Here is a 25,488-nt window from a genome sequence, read left to right as displayed (position 1 = left end):
TATGCCTTGCTAAGTGGAATTTATCTTCTAGGCTTATGGTTCTCACCCTGTTTCTGTGACAACGTAATGATTCTGATGCATTTTCATTAGGAAACATGATTTAAAAGTGAGTCACCATGGCTGTTTTTCTCAACCTGAAGATTGGGCATGAATAATGTTTTTTTAGGGGGGCTGCCTGCTCCTTCCTCTTGGGGAGTGGGGCTGCCTTGGTTGTAACTCACTGTTCCAGGCACTGGGGAGCCATTGATACCTTGTTCCTAAGTGCAAGGGAGATTTCTGCTCTGAGACTCAGTCTTAAGCTGCTCCTGTAACAGCTCTGAGTTATACTCACACACCTTTCTTCATTTCCCCCAGTGTGCACATATGCTGCTAGTTTGGGATTTTCCTCTTTCCAGCAGCACATGATTCCCAGAAGCAACCTTTCCTTCCTGCTGGTCAAGTGCTTAGGGCCCAGTCTACTCCTGGGTGCTCACACACCATTCTCATTGCCATAACTTTTTTTTTCTGCTTTCTGGCCTCAACCAGGACAGCCCTAGTCCATCCAATGTGTTTGGACATCAGTCAGGGAAATGGCTACTGCCCAATTCTCTTCCCTCCCAGAAATTGCCTTCTTGCAACTGATTTGGTCTCCAATGGCCAAATGAACATGAACGTGAGCATATTGACAAGGGGATCTTGTCACTGCCATCCCTGTGGCATATGAGCTGCAGCTCCAGTGAGTGTCCTGCCATGTGCACATATTTATCTCTGCTGCTGGGCTGTACACAACTTGTAGAAGAAACATGGGATTCAAATTGTTTGTGTTGAAAATAAATACTTTTTGAATGAGGGAATTAATAATGTATAAATAAACAAGATAACCCTGTGTAGCATCCCTCTTGATGGAAAAGTTAGGGACAAGGAAAATGTCCCCTGGTGGATGACTTTTCTTGTATTCTCAGAGTCCTGGTTCCCAGTCAGGCACTAGTGCCAGGTGGTATCAGGCATCCTGATCTCAGGTTCTCCCTTACACTGGAGGTAATGGTTTTATCATTTCATAGTGGGGAACTAGAAGGATCCCTACAGAGCAGAACTTGTCAGGTGAAGCAACAGGTAAAGAAGGAAAGGTCGCCTATCTGATTTAGTGACAAATAGAGGGGCATAACTTTGATCTCTTGAGTTCCCAGGCCAAATAATTTCCCATTTACTACTCTTCTTTCATTTACTAGTCACGTGGTCTTGGTCAAGTCTCAGTTTCCTCACCTGTAAAATAGATATCATCACCTAATCTACTTTTTTCCTATTATTGCCATGAGGGCTGGAGTTCATGAAGATGCTGGGCAAACCATGTAGGGGGGAGAGAAGAAACAGCAGAGATATGTCTTTAGGTATGGGACTTTAGAGGATATTGTCTAAATGATGGTGGTGGGATAGAATTACATGAAAAATAGATTTTCAATGCCTTCTACATTCTACCCTTTTCTCCAAGAGGCTATAATAAAATCTGGTCAGAATGTTGTGAGATCCCTGGTCAGGCTCCATCTCTCCCTAGATGGGGTTAAATCTAGTCTCATTGTTCTCTAGGGAGTTAATGGCCAATGAATCTTCTGCTACTCTTGCCTCTGTTCCTAGTGGCCACCTAGACCAGAGCTGGTACATCTCTATTTCATTGTCAGTAATGTTGTTGGATGAATGAGTGCATGGAGTCTTGGCTTCTTATAGTCTTAGTCATATTAGACAGAACTTCCCAGCTCTCTTCTTCTCTTTTCCAGAAAGAACCTTCCTCAAACTCCTAAAATGATAACCAGACCCCTGAAAAGCTACAATGCCAACCATCAGGCACTCTTGTACAAACATGTTCCACTGTCACACTTTCAGCCTTAATAATTCCAAAGGGAAATCCAGCTCAACCCAAGTGACTAAGGCATTCCCTTGTAGAACCTGTATTAGTTTCTTCCTTCCCCCTCCCTCCCTCCCTCTCTCCCTCTCTTCCTTCCTTCCTTCCTTCCATCTGTATTGGAACAGCCTTTAGAAATGAGTTTGTTACAGTCTGGAGCCCTGCCCTGAGAAGGGCTTATCTGTAAATGATATGCTCTGTGATGAATTAAAAGACAGGAATCTTTGCAACATCGCTTGGAAGTCACTCTGTGAAGTCCTACGTTGCTTTGCCTCCTTAGCTTCCATGCCCAGAGCACCTTGAAGACAGTCTCAGAGAAGATACTAATGGGTCCATGTGTGAGCTCACTTACCAGGACAGGAACATGTGGGTTGCCTTGAGCCCAACTGCGTCTTCTGATCTCTTTGTCCCTGTAAGAAGGAGACTCAGACGTGAGGAGAAAAAGCAAGCTGGAGATTGTTAGAGGTAGGAGCCAGGCAGCCCACTGGAGAATATCCAGTCAGCAGCCACAGAGGCCTGGTCAATATACAGTTGGCAGCAGACAGGTTTGGGATCAGGAGTAATCATGGGCATGGACTCCTCAGGCCATATAGGACTAATGAGAAATGGAAGGGAAAATAAGAGAAGGAAAAAAGACATTGCAAAAGCAAGCTGCTTCTAGGCCAAGACTAGCAATTAGGCCAGGACTGGTTCCCAAGGCAGCCATGAGGTTAAGTCTGCACAGGAACCCAGTGGCCCCAGCTATGAAGGTCAGAAGTCACAGCTCATGGAGGCTCATGGTACATCCCTTGCACACCAGCCCAGGCTACAGATTCTGTTCCACCCTGCAGGGCAGCACTTGTCTCAGCAGAAGAATACAGCTGAATACAGCCAAGACAAGCTTTGGGTGTCTGTCCACCTACCCAAGTACAGGCTGATCTCAGGAAGATGTCCTTCTGTGGCTTGTTTTTTGCCACTAATAGACTACGTGACCCCGTGCAGGTCACTCTTGCTCTCTGGAACTCTGTCTTCTCACCTGTTAAAGGGGTCATTGGAAGTAGACCAGCCCAACAGTTCTTGTGGCCCTAATACTCTGAGAGCACCTCTCTCTGCTCCCTGCCCAGTCTGTGCCCTGCTTCTGGCCCCCCTGTGTCCCCAAGTATTCCTGTTCCTTCCTTTTATAATTAAAATGTATACTTCACATTCTTGAGCCTGGCTTCCCTTTGTTTCTTTTCTTACTGCCACACAGATGTAGCTCATCTTTCCTGGATCTCAGTCTCTTGCCCTCTCTCTGTCCATTAACTATCTGTACTTAGTTATTAGCCAAAGTGTTCATTTTGATGTGTGCAGCTCTTTATAATTTGTAGACCTCCTTCACAGAGCTTCTCTCATTAATCCTCACCAAAAAACTTGGCCTGCAGGAACCCCAAAGAGCTTCAGTCCCGTCGGTCACTGAACTTTGGGCTATCTTTTCTAGAGCAAGTCTTCCTCCTTCTTATCCTGACGTTTATTTGAGCTGAACTAGTTTCAAATGAAAACTTGCTTTCATAGAGATATTTAGAAATTACAACCCTTTTTCCCTCCATGGGAATTTATTAAATCTATTCCTTCAATATTAAAGCTATAAACCAATTTATGTCTTGCTGGCTTGGGGGCTGTACCAACACAGAAATCAGACTGCCTTGATGTGACCCTCCCTCAGTCACTCACAGGGGAAATGTCCGGACTGACCCAGCTCGAGGCCTGTGATGCCTTGAATCATTCTTTTCTAGGAGTCTCTGAAGGGGTTACTGGCCACAGTCCATCTCTACAGCCAAGAGCTTTCAGGGAGACCAGAATGAATGAGGAACAAAGTTCCTACAATTTATTAATCAAAGATGGGGAAGGCCTATTGGGGAAAAGTCCCTAGAGGGTCGGCAGCTGGTCCAAGGCACTGCTTTTTGGAGTTGGAGAGGAGCAGTTGGCTTTGAGGCAAGGCCCTGAACATGATCTCAATAAGGAAAAAGGGGTGGGGTGGGGTGGAATTCTCCTGGGAGCAGGAGTAACCTGAGGACATGTTTTCCTCAGGTCACCGAGAGAAAGCATGGTGGACTGTTCCCCAGTATCTCTCATCTTGCCCTGATGCTACCTACTATTAGAGGCTTGTTCCTTTGTATTTCTGGTTAGAGATCTCATCTATGCCAGGCGCTATCCTAGTGATGAAAGTACAAAGTGAAATGAAACATAGCTCCTAACCTCATGGAACTTCTGGCTTGTTTTGGAATTCCATAGGACTGATTGGCTGTGGGGTTAAATAATTAAAATGTATAAATGTCACCAGGATTCTGACTCAGGAACTGGGTGGATCCTCTGAAATACACTAGCTGCTTTCACATTTGTTACAAGGATGTGCTCCAACTTCTTTCCAAAGCCAACTGCTCTAGGCTCTGGGTCCATCCTCTCTCACCCTCTCGTTTTTCATTCTTGCATTATTTTCCCCGTTACATGGGATCATTCCAGTCAGCACGCAGACATGTCTGGTACCCACTATTGGTAAGCCCTCCTTGACATCTCACTTACTTCTGCTGCTTCATAGAAAACTTGTCCACAGTCACTTTTTCCACTTCCTCTCTTTCCATTCTCAATCCACTCCAATCAGGTCAGGCAAACAACCCCTGAAAATGTCACTAATGGTCTCCTTGTTGCCAAATCTGGAGGTTACATTTCTGGTCTCTTCTTACTTGGTATCTCCAGCATTTTTTTTTGACCTAGCTGACCATTCCCCTTTTATTTAAACCTCTTATCTTGTCTATTATTTTTTCCATAAATTTATTTATTTATTTATTTATGGCTGTGTTGGGTCTTCATTGCTGTGCGTGGGCTTTTCTCTAGTTGCGGTGAGCGGGGGCTACTCTTCGTTGCAGTGTGCCGGCTTCTCACTGTGGTGGCTTCTCTTGTTGCAGAGCACGGGCTCCAGGTGCGCAGGCTTCAGTAGTTGTGGCCTGAGGGCTTCAGTAGTTGTGGCTCACGGGCTCTAGAGCACAGGCTCAGTAGTTGTGGCACATGGGCTTAGTTGCTCCACGGCATGTGGGATCTTCCCGGACCAGGGCTCGAACCCGTGTCCCCTGCATTGGCAGGCGGACTCTTAACCACTGCGCCACCAGGGAAGCCCTTATCTTGTCTTTTAATGACTCCATTTTCATCGCATTTTCCTCCCATCTCACTGGCCACTTTTTCTTAATTTCCTCTCCTGGCTCCTCTTTCTTTTCTAGACCTCTAAACTGTAAAGAGTCCCAGGGCTCTACCCCAGGCCCCGCCTGTTCCTCGCTGTCCTCTTTCTCTAGGTGAGCCTCTCTGCTGTCAAGGCTTTAAATATGCTGATTATTGGTAAATGTAGTTACCCAGTTGAGCTCCAGACATATATTAAATTGCTCATTTCACACCTCCACTTAATACTTCACATGACAAAAACAGAATTTTTGATTTCTAGTTCTGTGGGTAAATAGCATAACTTTTTTCCATTCTGCATAAGAACCTGACCTTCAAAGTGTAGCTCTGTTCTCCTAATGACCTGAAGAGGGTAAGAATGTCAACTATGTTACTAAGCAACATCTCTTATAGTAAAAATGACGCCTGTTTGGTAATCTAAACATGGAGTGGGAGGAAGCATAAATGAACTGTAAATACCTGGTGGGAAAGCATGCTCTAGGGCTTCCTCCACATGTGGTGATTCTTGTAATTGCCATGAGCCTTCCTGGGAAACTGGAAGGTATGTCCTTAGAGTAATTACATAGATACTAGCTCCTTTAGGCAAAGAAGCTATTAAGCTAAGTAAGCCCCGGCACCTGACTGATATAGATCTGGAATCCTTGCATCTGGGCTATCACCTGGCAAGAAGGTAGTTTCTGGACAATTGAATGGGCTGCTGTTGGACTGCTTTAAGGAACCTAACAAAAGAGGAACCTTGTGATGTGCCCTGCTGAACAACTGGGATTTCTCTCCTGTATCCTTCTAAGAAGACCTGTGGCAAGCGTGGCTGATGGTAGTCTTGTGAGTTTCCATTTTTAGGAGAGTCTAAGAAGACCTCATATCATACCTATTTCTAACCCAGTATTGCACATTTCAGTAAATGGCGCAAGTATTCATTCAGATGCTCAAGCCAAACACCTAGGAGTTTGATTCCATCTTTTTTGATTATTTTCTTAGTCCCAAGCTTTGCAAGTCATCAGCAAATTGCTAGCTCTACTTCTAAAATATATCCCATATCCATTTATTTCTTGCCATCTCTACCATTACCTTAAATCAAACAATCAACATCTCTCATAAGGTTTATAGCAATAGCCTGCTTCCATTCTTGGACCCATCAACCCATTCTCCACACTGCATCCAGAGTGATCTTTTAAAAACATCAATTACATTATGTTCCTTTCTTGCTGAAGCCCCACTCCCCGGGCCCACACCCCATGACTTTCCATTGCACATAGATAAACTGTAAACTCTACTGAGATCTACAGACCCCACATGGGGGGGCCCCTACCTATGTTTCCAATTTCAACTCCTGCCATTCCCCACTGTTGTTCACCATGTTCTAGACACACTGCTTGCTCTCTGGCTTGTAATTTCTATGTCCTCCAACTGGATTGAACAAGCCCTACATCTTCCTGTGTAATCTTTCTTTTCTTGTGGTTTTAATTGTCACAACCAACTTGAATAGTGGGCTAAGCAGTGACTGGAATTGAATTAGAAACAAGAATTATGGAATTATGAGTAAAAAGGAAGGAGAGTTATAGAACAGATGATAAGAGGGGAGTGTGGAGTCAAAACTTAATTTTTGCCATGGAAGAGAGACTTGAGCATTTTTATGTCTCTGAGAGAGGAGCCAGAAAGAGAGAAATACGTGACATGGAAGGAAGTGGAATAACAAAAGAAGCAAATTCCCTGAGCCCCTTTTAAAGATAAAATCCCTTTAAAGAGATAAGATATGTGACTCCAAAGGATTCTGGTTCCCACCTTACTTCCTTTTTTCCCTATCACTTTGTGAACTTCTCTACTATATTACAATTACCTCCTTATCCATCTATGTGTAAACAGTGAGTTCAGTGAACAGAGGGGAGAGGTCTTAATCACAGTTATATCCCAGTGCTGAACACAAAATAAAGGCTCTATAATTAATGAATAAATTTACCTGTTGCCTTTCTTTCTAAATGACATGTGTACCCCGAAGCAGCATGAATCCACTCAATAAATGAGTAAGAAGGAGCTATTAAAAAGAGAGGGGGCTGTGCAGGTAAAGGGGTGTGTTGATGACCTTGACAGACAATTGGTAAAGGTTCTTTTTTAAAAAGAACCTTTACCAACTTTATGTTTTGAAGAGAAGGAGCAGGAGCAAACACAATCTATTTTTCTCTCCTCCCTTATGGTTGTGGTCTACATTCTGGTACATTTTACAAAGCTATAATCAAAACATCTACATAATTGAATATTTTGTTTTATGAAACAGTGTTTGGAACAACTCCTTGCCATATCTCATATTCTCCATAATTATTATTATGAGAGCTGCAGAATATTCCATCTAGTTAGTGTACTGAAATTTACTTCACTGTTTTCACTGTTCCTATTGTTGGACATTTAGGTGTTTTCATTTTCTGCTATTTTGGAGAAGGCTACAATGAAGAGCCTCATACATAGGGATTTGCCCTCCTTTTGAATTATCTCCTCAGTTTAAATTACAGTGAATCAAATTACTGGGTCAAAGGGTATGAACACTTTAATGATTCTCAATACATACTGCCATGTTCCTGCTTTGTATCCGCTGTCAAAGGTATTCATCAATTTCACTGTAAACAATGGTACTAATATTATTACATCTTCTTTGCCAAGTTAATTGATATAAAAACATACTTTGTTGTTCAATTTGAAGTTTGCTGTAGCCTGAACATTTTCCCCTGTTTGCTAACTATCTACATTTTGTTGTTTATTTCATTTGCCATAAAGGGGGCATTTATAATATTTTTATATATTAGGGTAAACTTTTTATATATTATACATAATAATCCATTGCTCTAACATTTGAGACAAATACTTTTCCTGCTGTTTTCATTTTCACTGTGATTTGTTGGTTCTTATACTGAAGTTATATATTGATCTTTTCCTTTATGAATTCTTTCAAAGATCAGTTGCTATCATCTAAATGAACACATAAAAACTCTCAATTCTGTTTTGTGCAATTTATGAAAATTAAGATATTTAATAAATTTGTAATATTTAAATATAAGATTTGGATATAACTTGATGTTTCCCCAAACTGGTAATCCAGTGGCAGCTTGGAGTCTATAAGAGAGAGCAATAGGGAACAATCTTTTTAAAAGGGAGGGTGGGTTCCTTGTCTTGAAGCTGCATTTGTACAACAAGCACATTGTTTTCACTGTTGCTGCATGTTGTGAGGTAGCTTTATGATGGTGGTGACCATGATGGAGATTATGGACGAGAAAGGCTAAAGCTCTCCAGATCAGGACTGCTTTTTGATTTTGGGGGGATCTAGGCATTTTTGCCTTCATAGGCTCCATAGGAAAAATATTAAAAACCATATTTTATAACTGTTTTGTTGTAAAGATGAATATAACAGGCTGGATTCATTATTATACAATTATTATTATTAATTTTCCTTTTTTCTTATTTTAAATGTTAAAATTAAAACATTTTTGTGGGCCCCTAAACTGTGCCTATTGTGTCTAATAAATGAGTCAACCCTGTCCCAAAGCCACCCCTTAGCACTGATTAACTCTATCAATCGTCTATCTATCTAACCTATCTATCTATCTATCCATCATCTATCTAGATCTATCATCTATCATATCTATCTATCCATCTATCTGTCTATCTACCTATCTATCCATCCATCTGTCATCTATCTAGATCTATCATCTATCTATCTCTCTACCCATCTGTCTAAATAATTGGGTCTACTTCTTGCCTTTTCATTCAGTTTCTCAGATACACATTTCTATCTATATCAGAATCACAGTATTTCAACAATAATTGTTTTTTTATTTTTAAAAATTTATTTTATTGAAGTATAGTTGATTTACAATGTGTTAATGTCTACTGTACAGCAAAGTGATTCAGTTATATATGTGTATATATATATGTATGTATACACATTCTTTTTCATATTTCTTTTCCATTATGATTTATCACAGGATATTGAATGTCATTCCCTGTGCTATACAGTAGATCAGTTGTCATTTTTTAAAATATGAAATAACATTCTAATATTGTTAGAGGTGATCTATACCACAGAGTTCTTTTCAAATTTCTTGACCACTTATTTTCAAAGTGAATCTTAGAACCCTTCTGTTTACTATAATAAAAAAAAAACCCATTGAAGTTGCATTGTGTTGGTAAGTTGTCTCAAAGAGACGTAACATCTTTATAAAGATACACAGTTTGATATTCCATTCCAGCACCAGGGTACCATGACCATGCTGCAAAGAGAGTTCAAGGGGAGTGGAGACAGAGGCAGGAAACAGGGTACAGAAGGACCTGCACTCTGGTAGGGTGATCTCGCAACTAGGGGTGCTCAGCGAAGCTAGAACACAAGCTGCCATGAGTCAACATAGTGCCAGAAGTGGGTCATAAGCCAACACTGTAGGATACCTGCTAGTTTATTCCTCAGTTTAGGGAAAGGGAGTGCCTTTGGGAAGAAAGCTGGAGACCATGTTTTAGCCAAACCCACCTTCTTCTAATCTGTTGTTCTAAAGTGGCTATAGCTTGGTAGCCCTGAGTATCATATTACTTATGAGTGAGTTTAAAGCAGAAATTTTGTTTTTCATGCAGGTATCCTTGACACAATAAATAGTGATAGAAATAGGGAAAAGAGATCACAGGGTGGAGGCTGACCAGTATGGAGCCATTTTGGATCATCACTCATGATCAGCTCACTCCTTTGCAATTTTTATTATAACAGAAATATTTTATGTATCCTTATAATTTTCTAATATGAGGAACAGTCATTTTAGGATAGAGTTGCAAAATCCAAAGGCCTTCCTCCCCAAGTCCAAAGTCTTTAGTGATGAAAATTAAGAAGCACTGTACATCAAGCTAGTGACTTACAAGCTAAACTTACAGGTGTTGTCTGCTGTGAATAGATGTAACTTTAATATAAGGGCCATTAGAGTAAATTGAGTAACTTTAATGTAGAGAGAATTTGGATGTATATCATGTTTTATAAATCACATGCAGAGGATACACTTGGCAAGCTATTCCCCTAAAGGACCTAGATTAGGAAGATTTCTGTGACTCCAAGAAAAAGGTGAAAGATAAATGATCTGAAACTTCCAACTTTCAAAATTTCAAGGACAATATTTTACTTCAATTTTAATGTTATGAGGGATATTGGAGCACCTTGTTGGAAAATCTACTTGTGGGTCCATTCCTGCCCACTCTTCACACTCGATAGTATACAGTTACCTTTGTACTCAGAGATGCCTTCCCCCTCCAGGTAAATCAAATAATCATCTACATACTTACTGGGGGATGACACATTAGTTTCTAACACTGATTAATGTTAGTCATTTCATGTATATATATCAACAACAAAAAAACCCATCCAATATATGAGGGACCTCAGCAAATTCAAAAAGAGTGGCCAAGCTGAATAAACAGAGAAAATTTTCCTTAATGAAATAGGACATTCAGTTTAAACCTATCATGAACTGGTCACAGTCCCAGACAGCAAATAGAAACAAATGTTAATTATCTCTTGGAGATTTAAACCCAGACCAATAAAAATTCCAATTGATTAAGTACCAATGAACACAAACTAAAAATTGAAAAATCACAAAAATACCCATGGAAGAAGTCATCATAAATAAGAGTCATCAGAAATAAGAAACTGAAAAATCAGACCCACAAATAATGCAGATACAGGAATTTTTGGTTTCAAAACAAATTTGTCCAATATTGTTAAATAAATTAAAAAATGATGTTAAAATTTTTATTGGTCAGCTTGGGATACCACACGCTAGGTGGCTTAAAGGACAGGAATTTATTTTCTCCCAGTTCTAGTTGCTGGGAAGTTCAAGATCAAAGTGCCAGCTGACTCGGGTTGGGGGGTGGGGAATGTGATGCCCAGATCCCAACTAAAGTGATCCTCAGGAATTTGCTCTGGCAAGCATGCAGCATCTCTCCCAAAAGAAGCTTCTAATTCTGGCTCCAAAGGTGACTTTGGGGACTATGGAATCTCTTGTTCCCTCTCTAGAGACATATACCTGCCTCCTGGTTTCACCCTCTAAAATGCTTCTTGATCTTGGCTCTTAACTGACACTTAATGTAGGTGTTGGACTTAGACCCCTTTTCCTGTCCCTGACCCTTTTCAATCTCTGACCTCCTCTTCTTCCAAGTTCAGTGCACAATTCCTTAAGTTCTCCTCACTATGCAGTCTCAAACAGGTACACTTAACTATAACAGCTTGTATAAGGGATCTGTTCATCATTCTTTTATGTAAAACACAGGTATTAAGTTATTAGCATCCTCCAAGTACTGAGTGCTATATGAGGCACTCTGGAGACTGCAAAGGAAAAATAGATGAATAGTCCCTGCATATAAGATACTCCGAGTTTAAGAGAGGACACAGAGATGTTAACCAACTATACTATCATGTATTCAGAGCTATAATCAAAGTGTTGTAAACCTTGCTATTTGAAGTGTGGCCTTCAGTTGAACAGCATTAGCGTCACTGGGGAGTTTGTAAGAATTACAGAATCTCTTGCCCCAGCCCAGACCTACTGAATTAGAATCTATATTTTAATATAATGTGCACATGAGTCACCTGGGGATGCCAATGCTGCTGGTGCATGGATCACGCTTTGAGGCATGAGGTTGTAGAGTACAATGAAAAGGATAATTCTGCCTAGCTGAGTGAAGGGATAAGGGTGTCACTGAAAGCATCACAGAAGGGATATCATATGCATTGGGCAAGGAAGGACAGAGAAAACTTTGCTTAGCAGATTGGGAGAGAGGACAGGTGGATGGGCAGTCAGGCAGAGGAGATAACACAAATAAAGACATAGGGACATGAAGAGTATATTTGGAGAATGGTAAGTAGTAATTGTATTGGAAAAATGGATGAAGACGAAGTTGAAAATATAGGCTGGGACCGTATTTTGAGAAATCTTTTATGCTATGAAAAAGACAGTAGAAAACAGGGATTCTAGAAGTTCTTTGAGTGGAGAAGCAACAAGATTATATCTGCCTCATTGAAGTGAAGAGGGTAGATTGAATGGGAGAAAGCCAGACCACAGCAAGAAGCCAGGAGGAGGTTACTGCAATAATTCAGGCATGAAATAAATAAGAGCTGGAACTAAGACAATGGTTGTGGGAATTGCAGATACTTTGAACTAATAAGTTTGTATTAATTTGTTATGCAGCCATACATAATTAGCTCACATTTTACTACCTGGAACTGGGATCCAGAAATATATAAGAATGTGAGAGCAGTAATGAAATCAGAGAATAGGCAGTGACTGGAAGAGTTTTGAAAAGCATGTATGAGAAAGTGCAAATTTCCTTGAACAGACTTTAGTAGAAATCTGGACTTTCAGGATGCTGATGGTGGGGATTCAAAAGGAAGTGAGGAACATGTTATTGGAACCTGGGGAAGGAAAATCCTTGTTACATAATGACAGAAACTTAGCAAAATTATCTCCAGCAGTTATGTGCAAAGAAGAAATTGTAAGTGATGAACTTTAGATTTTACAGCTAAGGAGATTTCCAGGGAAAGTGTAGAAGGTGCCACCTGACTTCTTCCTGTCATTTATAAAACATGGGAGAGGAGAGCGATAACTTGAGGGAAGAACAAAACAGGACCTAATGATTTTGAAAAATCAGCCTCTCCAGATGGCAAAAGATGTTAAGGGATTCACTGTTGGGAAATCATGCTCTGGAGAAAAGGCTGAAGCTATTACTATACCTTTTGCTAAAATGTCATAAAGATCAAAAGTCAGAGTATTCAGCCACACTCAGGATTCTTTCAAGAGATTCAGAGTGCACCTCACAGATCTTTTCAATTGTGGATGAAGAATGTCACCCATCATATCAGTAAGCAAAGGATGTTGGGACCAACAAGCCATCAGCCACTGCAGTCGCCCCTGTGCACCCTGAGGAGACTCAGGATGGAGAAAAGCAGGATGCTGGCCCTAGGTAACTAAGGTGCATATCAAATGAATAATTTCAATGAGCCCGGACTCTTGCATCTTCCCATACATAGAAAAGAGCTAAATTCATTAACTTGAGATGACTGTTTGTCTTTAATTAACAGTAATCTTTTGATGTTCTGACTACCTGGTTTTGTTGCAAAAACTCCTATTTAAAAAAAAAATTTATTTATTTTATTTATTTTATTTTTAGCTGTGTTGGGTCTTCATTGCTGCTCATGGGCTTTCTCTAGTTGCGACGAGCGGGGGCTGCTCTTTGTTGTGGTGAGCGGGCTTCTCATTGCAGTGGCTTCTCTTGTTGCAGAGCACCAGCTTTAGGCGTGCGGGCTTCAGTAGTTGTGGCACGCGGGCTTAACTGCTCCATGGCATGTGGGATCTTCCCGGACCAGGGCTCGAACCCGCGTCCCCTGCATTGGCAGGTGGATTCTTAACCACTGCGCCATCAGGGAAGCCCCCAAAACTCCTATTTTTTAAAATTAATTTTTATTGGAGTATAGTTGATTTACAGTTTTGTGTTAGTTTCTGCTGTACGGCAAAGTGAATCAGTTATACATAATACATATACCCACTCTTTTTTAGATTCTGTTTCCGTATAGGTCATTACAGAGTATTGAGTAGAGTTCCCTGTGCTATACAGTAGCTTCTTATTAGTTATATATTTTATGTATAGTAGTGTGTATATGTCAACCCCAATCTCCCAGTTTATCCCTTCCCCCCTTTCCCCTTTGGTAACCATAAGTTTGTTTTCTACATTTGTGACTCTATTTCTGTTTTGCAAATAGGTTCATTTGTACCATTTTTTAGATTCCACATACAAGCGCTATTGTATGATATTGTCTTTCTCTGTCTGGCTTACTTCACTCAGTATGCAGTCTCTAGGTCCATGCATGTTGCTGCAAATGGCATTATTTTGTTCTTTTTAATGGCTGAATAATATTCCACTGTATATATGTACTACATCTTCTTTATCCATTCCTCCATCGATGAACACTTAGGTTGCTTCCATCTCCTGGCTATTGTAAATAGTGCTGCAGTGAACACTGGGGTACATGTATCTTTTTGAATTATGGTTTTCTCTAGATATATGCCCAGGAGTGGGATTGCTGGGTCAAATGGTAGCTCTATTTTTAGTTTTTAAAGGAACCTCCATACTGTTCTCCATAGTGGCCGTACCAATTTACATTCCCACTAACATTGTAGGAGGGCTCCCTTTTCTCCACACCCTCTCCAGCATTTATTGTTTGTAGATTTTTTGATGATGGCCATTCTGACTGGTGTGAGGTGATACCTCATTGTAGTGTTGATTTGCATTTCTCTAATAATTAATGATGTTGAGCATCTTTCCATGTGCTTCTTGGCCATCTGTATGTCTTCTTTGGAGAAATGTCTATTTAGGTCTTCTGCCCATTTTTGGATTAGGTTATTTGTTTTTTTGATATTGAGCTGCATGAGCTGTTTGTTTATTTTGGAGATTAATCCTTTGTCGGTCGCTTTGTTTGCAAATATTTTTTCCCTTTCTGTGGGTTGTCTTTTCATCTTGTTTATAGTTTACTTTGCTGTTCAGAAGTTTTTAAGTTTAATTAGGTCCCATTTGTTTTGTTTTGTTTTGTTTTTCATTACTCTAGGAGGTGGATCCAAAAAGATCTTGCTGCGATTTATATCAGAGGGTGTTCTGCCTATGTTTTCTGCTAAGAAAAAACTATTATATGTCAGCTCCTCCCTCACCTCTTTGGAGCAATCCCTCAGAGTTATCTGAAAGGCTGCCTTCTAGACGTAAGTCTTTAGCAAGTCCGCCAAATAAAACATAATTCTCAACTTTTAGGTTGTGCTTTTTTTTTTTTTCAGTTGACACACTCAAGTCAGAAAGCCTCTAGGAGACTTAAGAGCATTGTCCCTCAGCTATTTTGGCAGGAGCTAAGGATAGAGAAGTGGATAGAGAAGTTTGCTGTTAGTGTATAGAAATGCAACCACTTCAGTTGATTCCACATGACCTATAGACAGGCCCAGCATTCCTTGGGAGCTTCCCAAGCCAGGTGTATGTGTTACTGCTTTCTGGTTTTGCTAGGGTTTTGTGGAATTGCCTTTGCATTCCCAGGTCATGCCCTAGGCCCAATCTTCACAAGACTAAAGGAAGAATAACCTTAGTGATCCTGCCTGATCTGGCGTCACCTATTCTCAGCTCTGGAATCCTCAGCTGTGGCTCCTGGACGTTCTGCCATCTCCAGAAACCCAGTCATCAGTGATCAAGGGTACAGCTCTCTAGCAAAGCTGGTCTTCCTTGATGAGGCTCTGTGATGGTACGTGCCATACAACTGCCACCTTACAAGCTCATTTTTCTTCCAGTTTTAAATCTGCCATGCTTCGTGAGACTTTCAATAACTTTCTGTACCTGGATAGAAGACTGATGGTTCTCATTGGCAGAGGGGAAATAATTGACTTGACTTGGATCCAATGATTGACCAACTTATTCAGGCTCTTCTTACCTCTTACTTCTCTAGTTGCTTTGTTCACTTGACAGAATCCTGTTCATTTTTAGAGATGTGATATGATATCACATCCCCAGGGAAGTTTTTAAAAATCTAGATCAGGTTAGACTATAGTCCCCCTGTGCCTACTCCAAAGATAGCATTTAACACAATGGGTTCTAATTGCTTCTTTCCTAAATGCTGCAAAGACTTACTATACCTGACACCACGTTAAGTGCTACAACAAAGAGCAAAACGGATGTGGTTCCTGTGTGAATGGAACTCTCAGTCTAAGAGGAAATAGATATTAATAAAATAATAAATCTGAATGTATAAACTAAACCTGAAATAGTGAGCTGAAAGAAAGGTATATCCAATCTTTGAAATCAGATAAGAAAAGAATGTAACGTAGACTCTGGGAGTGGTCATCTGGGAAGGCTTCCATGAGGAAACAATGCTTAGCTGAAATCTGAAAGATAGAGTTACCTGGGAATAGAGAAGATATAAGGACTCTAGAACAAAGAAACAGAATGTGGAAAGGCCCCATGTAGGAAGAACATGCAGGTTCTGACAAACTGAAAGAATACCAGTGTAATTGGAACTCAGAGTGGGAGGGAGAGCATGGTAAGAAATGAGCCTGGAACAATAGTCAGGTTTCACATCATCCGTAGCTTTGTGGACTATCTTAAGGGTTTTATACAGGACCTGGCAGACTGTTGACTCTCTTTACAAAGGCAAGAAACCACTCCTACAACCTTCCTAGATCCACAGTTTAGCCAAGCTCTCTAGGAAGCCTCTAGAGTACCCCTCTTTATGGAAACAATTAATCTCATCATGGTCCTGGCAAGCCTGAGTAGGAGAGATGAGGGCTAGATTTATAGTTCGTGGGTTGGGGCCCTACAAGAGACAAGGGCAAGACGTTTGTTAGCTCTACCAATCATTTATGTGCAGCAGCTGCTACAGGAATATCCAGAAAAGTTTCACCAAGAGTAGAAACATCTGAGGACCCAAATAATTGCAGAGCCTTCTCCCCTACCCCAGATACATTCTTGAGAATGAATAGGTAATTGTCTAGAATGAATCTAGCTAATGAGATGGCTAAATCCAACTAAGGACTTCATAGTGAAGAAAATATGATTTACTTTAAATCCCCAACGATTAATACCTTCAGAAGTGTGGTCTCACTCATAGCTAATTCTTCCTGGATATTTTGCCCAAGAACAAATTTGTTGAGAACCCAGTGAAGCAGGAGAGGAAAGAAAGTGAATTCTGCTCACTATTGGAGGAATTTTCTAAGAGTCAGAATGATCCAAAGATAGAATGAGCTATATCAGGATATGGTGACATCAAAATTTCAAAAGTAAGCTAGTAGACCACTTCGGGGTGTTATAGAGTAATTCAAGCATGAGGGTTGTGCTACACGATCTTAGTGGTTTCTTCCCACCATGAGAATCTTAGAGGCAGAAAGAATGATGTGAAAGAGTAGCTACAGGATGGAGAGCATTGAGAACTCAGAGAGAGAAAGAGGCTCTGGTAAAAAGCACTCAATAATGAGGAGGAACAGGACTTAATTTTGTTTGGAGTGGAAGCCGCTTATGCCATTGCACCTAATATGATCTGGGCTTGGGAACAAGGGGAAAGAAATCTGACAATGCATCCTTTCTGGGAACTGTGACTTCCAACTTGAACTCAGGTCTGCTCATCTAGCCAACTTCCCTTGAATGTGTTTTCCAGGGAAAGCACTAAAATTATCATGGTTTGGATGGATATTAGTTATCTATTGCTGTGTAGCAAATTATCTCAAAACTTAGCAGCTCTGAAGAACAAAAACTTAATATCGCATACAGTTTCTGAGAGTAGGCTCTCTGGGAGAGGCTCAGCTGGGTGGTTCTGGCTCGGGGTCTCTCTTGAGGTTGCTGTCCAGCTCTCAGCTAGGTCTGCAGTCATATCCAGGCTCAAAGGGAGCTGGAGAATCCACTTCTAAACTCACTCATTTGGTTGTTGACAGGCCTCCATTCTTCATGGCTATTGGTCAGAGACCTGCATTCCTTGACACACAGACTCCTCCACAGCCTGCTTGAACAGCCTTGTTTCATGGCATCTGGTTTCCCACAGAAGAAGTGATTGAGGAGGGAGAGAAACGTGAGAAGGTAAGTGAAATAGTGCCCCCAAAGGAAGCAGGACTTGTATCTAGAATATATTAAGATCTTTACAGCTAAATAGTAAGAAGATAAGGTGTCCAATTAAAAATGGGAAAAATAGTGGAATGGGAACTTCATGAAAGAATATAAACAAATGGCCAATAAGCATATGAGAGGATATTCAATTATCAGTAGTTATTAGGGAGATAAAAATTAAAACTCACAATTAGAATCTGCTACAGTATCATAAGAATGGCCAAAATTATAAAGGCTGAAAGTACCCATCATTGTCAAGGTTGTGTGCAGCAAGTTAAATGATCTGACATTTATGCTGGGAGTGTAAAATGGCAGAGCTATTTGTAAACTGGCAGAGTCAGTTTAGTCATAACAGACGTTTACCATACAACTTTTAGCTATTTATCCAAGAGAAATGGCTTCAACTGTTCCCAGAAATATTTATACATGAATGTTCATAAGAGTGTCATGCATAATAATCAAAACTGAAAGTAATGCATCTGTCTGTCCAACAGATTTTAGTATGCAATGGAATGCTACTTAACCCCTCCTCTACAATCCTTGAGAATTAATACTCAATTAATATCCAATTAGTTTCCCAAATAACTATATAATGATATATGCAACAATATAAATAAATCTCCCAAACAAGATGCTGAGTGAAAGGAGCTAGATAAAAAAGAGTACATAGCATATATCTATCGAAAAATGAATTCACAGTGATAGAAATTACATCAGTGATTATGAGAGGCAGGGGTTTGGAGGATATTGACTTCAAAGTGGCATGAGGAACCTTCTGAGATGATGGAAATATTCCATACCTTCTATTGTGGTGATGGTTACATAGATTTTATGGTATAATTTTGGTAAAACTCATGGAAATATAATTCATCTATATAATTTTATATTATATAATTTATACCTTATGAAAGTAGATTTTAAAAGTAAAAAACACCCTTTATAATATGTAAAATCAAATGTTTTTAGAAATACAAGGGGCTAATTCACAGAGACAAAAATAACACTTGGAAACTTTACTGCCCTCTCCTAGTCTTTGCAAGATCAACTACCCAGGCAAAAATAATATATAAGAATAATGTAATTAATCTTTTAATTATATATGCATAGATATATACACAGATAAACACTGATATAAAAGTTTTTAGCTCAGGGAAAGTACTTTATTTTCTGTTATTTTTATAACATTTGTGAGAAAGGACCATATAATATGCCTCAAAGAAAATTTAACTAAATTTCCCAAGCAAAAAATTATAGAGATCACTTTATCAAACCTCAATGCAAAAAACCTGGAACTAAATAACTGAAATGTAATTTTAAAAGCTATTTTAAATTTGAAATTTCTCTACTAAATAACTTTTGAGTTAAGAGTAGATAGCAAAAGAAAAATTAAAGGTGATGTTAAAAATGACAACTTTACTTCTCAAAACATGATGCTTATTTTCCTCTGAGTTCATCTTAAAGATGAACTCAGAGGAAAATAAGTCAGAAGTTCATAGTTTTATAATTTATTTATTAACTCAACAGATGTTTTTTGAAGGGCTACCATGTTCTAGAAATTTTTCTGTGCTCCAGGGATATAGGTAAATATCCATATAACTTCCTTCATAGAGTTACATGCTAGTGGAAGTACATAGACCAAAAAACCCCACTAAATATGTAACATTTTAGATGGTGATAGGTTCTATGTGGATAAAATAATGGTAAGTTCTATATGGATAAAATAAAGCTGAATAAGGTGGGTAGACAGTGATCAGAGCCATTTCATGTATAAGCATACAGGAAAGCCTTTTCTGAGAAGGTGATGTTTCAGCAGAGTTCTGAAAGAAAGGAAACGAGTCAGTCACGCAAACATTGAGGGAATAGCATGCTAGGCAGAGAAAATAGTAACTGCAAAGACCCAGAGGAAGATGGGAGTGGAGCAAGCAATGGGTCAGTTGGCAGGAGATCTGAGAAATATATAGGGTCAGGTCATGTGGTACCTGTTAGACTACCATAAGGAAAATACAGGTACACTACCTCCAGAATGAAAAAGAAGATATAACCTCAAATATGAAAATTTTAAATTATAATGAAAAAGTACGATTTGTTAATGCATGTAAAAATTTTTAAATTAAAATTTCACGGAAATATATATAAATCAAGAATATATAAAATAAAATAAAATAGTAGAGTTGAATAATCTTGAAAAAATCGAAAACCTTGCAAGGAACTATGTTATAAAAAGAACTCTGTGAGAAACTTTTACAGGTGATTTACATCCAGCTTAAGGCAGAGATAGTTTCCACGCTATTTGCACTGATTTAAAACAGAAAAATTTCAAGTTTGCCAACTCATTTGATACCATTGGCATAGCCCCAATTCTAGACTTAACAAAGGTAGTACAAAATCCTAAATAAATCACAAGCAAATTGAATTTGGAAATAAATTTTAATACATATCCTCTGACCAAGTGGAGTTTATTAAGAAGCCACTGCAATGCCCCAAGTGATTACTCTGTGAGATGGGGACTCAATGGAGTATTCTGTACTTACAGGAGACATGGTCTGATCTGCTTTATGTACTACTGTGATGAGTAAAGAATGAATGGGAGCGAGGGTCATAGTTCTGTGTGTTTCTGAGGAAATAACTAGAATCAGTAGGTAGTAGGAGATGACTTTTCTAATTAAAAAACCCCTCTTAACTGACTGCCCACCAGTGAAACTTGCTGCAGAGTCACCTTGGAAGTTACAGTTAGCAGTTTGTCACCGGCATTTCCAGCAAATGCCAGGGATGTTGACGCTGGGAAATTTCTGTATTTAATAAGCCTTTAGACCATATGACATCCCAGATTCCTTCCAATACCGAACATCTCCGATTCTACAGCATGTATCACCTCAGTCTCCCCCAGTTAGAATATAAGCTCCATGAATGCAGGGGGTTTTGTCTGTTCTGTTCATTGCTCTAGTCCTGGAGCTCAAATAGGGTCAAGCATATAGCAGACACTCAATGATTATTTGTTAAATATAAGAATGTCTCTGTTAAACTTATTGCAGGACCTGAGCAACGCACTTTTCTTCTCTGCACATCAAAGAGTAAAAAGTTGGATTAGATGGCATCTGATGATCTTTCTAGGTCTGCCAGTGTGTGATCCCCTTTCAAACTGTGAGCTGTTGTTCTAACGGGCTTTGCAGGCTATGGGGTGTATGAAGGGGTGCTGTTGGGAGGAAAGGCAGGGATGGGTAAGGGCAAACCTGAGTCAAGGAGAAGAGAACAGATAACTTCTGGGGCTGGGGACCAGGGCACTCTCTGAAAATAAATGTGAATGTCTCTTTGAGATGCACAGGGTTCTAATTCCAGTAAAGGTGTTTCACTAGACACTGAGGATACAGGATACTGAGGACCCACCCCAAACATGGCATCATTGCCTCATTTGAGCCAGCCTGGCCAACAAAGTGTCACAGGTCCCTGAGGTTCTCATGGGAAAAACAGCATAAATAGCAGCAGGGACTCCTTTTAACTATATCGAAAATATATTTTGTATCTTGACGAAGTGCACAAATGAGAACATTTCTTTAAAGAGAGAGTTCCATTGAGGCTCAGCATTACTAGGCATCTCCAGACACCCACAAGGCAGCGATTTCATGTACCCCTGAGGTTTAGCAGAGCAGCCAACAGGTTGGCTGACAGGGTCCAGATTTGCTACCAGATAAGCCAGTGAGATATGTGTCATATTTATTGAATACAGAATCAAATATATTGATAAAAAAGATGCACAGTAGGTAGCTGCATTGATTTTATTCTGCATTTAGTTTATTTCAAACAAAAAAAAAAAGAGTGGTTTCAATGTCAAGAAGCATGCATACATGGGTGTCTTCCAGGCTATTTTTTTTGTAAGTTGCTTTCATTGCAAATTAAAAGAAATGGAGTTCAGCTCTTTGGTGACCTAGGAGAAAAAAAAAAGTAAGAACTAGAATATTATTACTTATTAACAGTGAGGCTCTTGTCATGTATTATCTCAATTACTTTTTATATTAATGATACAGGTAGGTACTTATTGTTGCTTTCAAGTTATATGGGGAAACAGGCTCAGAGAGGGTCTGGTCCATGGTCACATAGTTAGTAGAGGACAAACACAGTATTTGAACCCAAGTCTATGCTCTGAATCCAGATGTACATGACATTGTAGAGAATACTCCCGAAGGGTAGGGTCTTTGCCTTTCTAACTAAAAAACTAGAATAATCACAATTATAACTGTAGGGAACAGTGTTTTAAATGAATAGGATCTATATTTCCTGGCAGATGATCTCAGAGTCACTTGGAGACACTGAAAAAAACCAGAAACGAACCCAAATTCTAGGTGTTTTAGCTATTGGGACTCTGTTCTTTCTCCGGACACTGTGGTTGGCGCCTTCACTGTGGATTTTTTTTGCAATACAGGACCAGGGAGGGTCAGACTGTGGCCTGCACTCCTGCAATACCCAGCCATCTGCCCTGCCATCTGAGGTACTAGGGCAGTTGTCTTCTTCCTGGAGTCATTTCACTGCTCAGGCCTAAAGGTCACTGCGGCGCCAGCCAAAGGCTTTGGAGCCCACGCTGGCGGGCATGAAGTTGTTCTTAACCACGCTCCCAGATCTGCTCAGCCAGCCTGCATCTTATGGGTCACATAGGTGGCAGTGTTACAGGATCTCTTCTGGGCAGTGATGCTGATTTGCAGGATAGAGAAAAAGAAAAGGCCTGTCAGTGAGAGGCTGAGGGCAGGTGCTACCCCATGGGACCCACATGGTAAAATTACTGCTCTGAGAGGCACCAATGAACTTTAAATATTTTTCCTAAACACAAAATCACCACAGACAATCATAGGGCATTAGGGAAAATGCCACAGTCACTTCCCATAGACGTTTCCAAGGGTGTCAGAAAACCCAAACGTGCTCTGGGCAACAAGCCATGGAACACAGAACTGTAGCAGCCAATCTTTTCTGTACAAGTAAACGCAAGCTTAACCAAGGCTTAGGTGACTAGAGAGGTTATGGTGCCACACCCAACCTCATTCTTAAAGATTGTCTAGAAGATGCATCCCATTCACAAGGTACTGAGTGCTCCTTAGGAAAAGGAAAATTCCCCTGTCCTCCTAGAAGAGGAAGCGAGTTTGCAGCATCAAGTCTCAGAGGTGCTTAGTGCTCCTGTTTTTGCTACCTGAGGTTATTCACAGGGACCACCCACTATGCCCTGACTCCAGCTACCCGGGGCTAAAGCTACTTGCCAGACAGTTCCCTGTATCCATGAAGTGTGGGATGTGGCCAGACCAATAACCACCACAGCTCAGGTGATTTTAGAAATATACTATTATTCCCCCAATGAAAGGCATGTTCAGAAGCAGGACTGAGAAGCTCTGCTATGAAATCTACAGGTACTCACAGGGCTGCCCTCTCTCTCCTGATCTCTTCCTGAATGATTCTCTCTGGCCTGCTCTCCCTCCTCCCATCTGATGTTCCAGACATCCACTGCCACAAAGAATGCCACTGATACTAGCCCAAAGAGCAACCAGAGAAGACCACATGCATCAAGTTATAGGAACAAAGGAATTAGAAAGGAGAGGAAGGGGTTGAGTAGGCACCTTGAGGCATGCCAACATGAGGGGTCATGGTCTTTCTCCAATACTCTGGCCATGACCCATTTCTTGCCAGGCATTCTGACCCCAGTTTTAGTTAAGGGGAATGTGTAAAACTTGTTGAGGTCCTATGTGTGTGTGCCCAGGACACAGGTACTCAGATTATTGCACTGCTTAGTTCTGGAGCTGTCTAGGCTACAGGGAAAAGTCAGGCTAGACAATACCATGCACCAGGGCTGCCCCTGCAGGCAGTCATGCAGAAGGTTAGAATAGGGAGAGGGCACCTGGAGCAAAAGCAGAGGGGCAGGAATGGGGGCGGCTCACGCATCCTCCATTAGGAGAACACAGAGGTTCACTGAGCCAGGGCAGTGTGGGGAAGGGCTGCGGGGGGAAGGGGTGACCTTTTCTGGCATTCCACATGCTGCTCAGTCCTTCTTGCTCTGCAGAGAGGTTCTTAGGGCAGATACAGGTGCAGCACATGCCTCTGAACAGGTACGGCCAGGTCAGGAGCTGGTGTGAGCTCCAAGCTCAGGGTGCACAGGGGGGTGGGGCTGGGGAAGGGTGTCTGGTCCAGTGAGAACATGCACATCTCCACAGATTCTACACATCTAAAGGCCCTGGACCTACCTCAGACACTGTGCTACCTGACAACATCCTTTGTAAGGGCTCTGGCTTCACCTTGCAAATGTGCAATGAAGATGCCTTGCAGGTGTGAAAGAATATCATGTGCAGGTTAACAAGGAGGGGCTAGATTTCTAAAATCCCCTGAGATACATGGGATTCATTTCCTGGCTTTACTTTACGAGGCTAAACTCCGCCAGTGCTGGGAGGTATCCTCAGTACTGCCAGACAATTTCCGGAATGAGGGAGTCCACAGCTTCCCCCACTGCTTTTAGAAAGGGATCTTTGTACATGTGGTGCAACCATAGTTCCTTCACATGACCTCTGTCTTCAGTGGAGCCTGTAGAAGAGCTGGGCCCCAGGCCAAGGTGAACAGTGACTGCTTGCTGGCTGCCTGTCCAGCTATGTTCTCTTCCTACCTGTCAGGATACATCTTCCTGGTGAGCCAGGGGAGAGGGTAAGTGCTGAGCAGAGGGCAGAGCCTTACTTGAAGCCCTCCTGTCTCTTGCTTCAGCTCACGGGCCTTCATCTGCACATAATCGTTCATCATTGCAGCCAGTAGGAGGCGCATTTCCTTACTGGTGAGTGTAGCAGGATCAAAGCCATTCTCCAAGGCCCACCTAGGGAAGGGAAGCAAGCCCAATCCTGGCTCTGAGTCCCTGCCTACCCCCACGCCCAGGATAAGCAGCCAGGTTTCCTGGTTTCTGCATCTTCCCCTGAGGATGTGGCTGCCCCAACTGCCAACGGAAGAAATGAGGCCAGTGTCCGTCCAAAAATGCTGCTCCACTTGGAGGTAGGCTCTGGTGTGACCTCCAAGAAATGGTTTGCTGGCAACTGACGGTTAGATTTTCAGGAATTTTTTGAGCTTAGTGTGAAATGCAGCCATTATTAAAAATTAAATGATAATGATAATTTGAATCTGAAAATGGTTTCAGTTTAATAAATATAATTTGAATGAGGATGAGAAATTAGATGAATAGATCACATATCAGATTTAATAACAAATTTATTGGCCAAGTCGTTAGCAGACTAGGATGAAATCCATTTCTCAAATTATGGTTAAGTTAGTAAATAGCTTTGCTAAAGATAAAAGTGTTTGATAAAAAGCAACAAAAGTATGTTGTGAGGTTCAATGAGTTATATGAAATTTCTAATAACTAGTACTGTATATCTTATGTCTATTTGTAAACTGTGTGCTACACATCTTTCTATGATAAACTTATATATAAGTGTACATTTGTACATTACCACCACCCATCCCCCCACCTCCACCCACCAGGAGCCAGTTGCTAAAGATTCAGCACAAGCACAACTGAGAACACAGAACTGTATGATTCCAGGGGCCATGGGAGGTGAGAGTGCTCCTGGCAGGGCTGTCTCACCTGAATGGCGCTGCCTGGAGCATGCCTGCCTGGTTCAGGACCGGAATGCTGAGGACCAGGAACGGGAGGGAACTTCCAGAAGCCCATGGCACCTCTCTGCAAGGGAAAAATGACATCACCACCTGCAGCAGTTCAAGTTCTGTGAGCCCACAGACCCAGGCTCTGCTCCTGTCTCTGACTCTAACTCTCTGGTGTCCTGACTTCAGGT

The 25,488-nt window shown here is 41.0% G+C and overlaps 1 pseudogene; it reads right to left on the bottom strand.

Annotated features, from left to right (window-relative positions):
- Positions 1–22,219: 22,219 nt before the first annotated feature.
- Positions 22,220–25,367, bottom strand: LOC103007750 (calcitonin receptor-stimulating peptide 3-like; annotated as a pseudogene).
- Positions 25,368–25,488: the final 121 nt, after the last annotated feature.

Source organism: Balaenoptera acutorostrata, chromosome 9 (genome assembly GCF_949987535.1).
Source record: "Balaenoptera acutorostrata chromosome 9, mBalAcu1.1, whole genome shotgun sequence".
Lineage (NCBI taxonomy): Eukaryota > Metazoa > Chordata > Mammalia > Artiodactyla > Balaenopteridae > Balaenoptera > Balaenoptera acutorostrata.
Note: the sequence above shows the minus strand (reverse complement) of the source record. Positions and strands in the feature narration are given on the sequence as shown.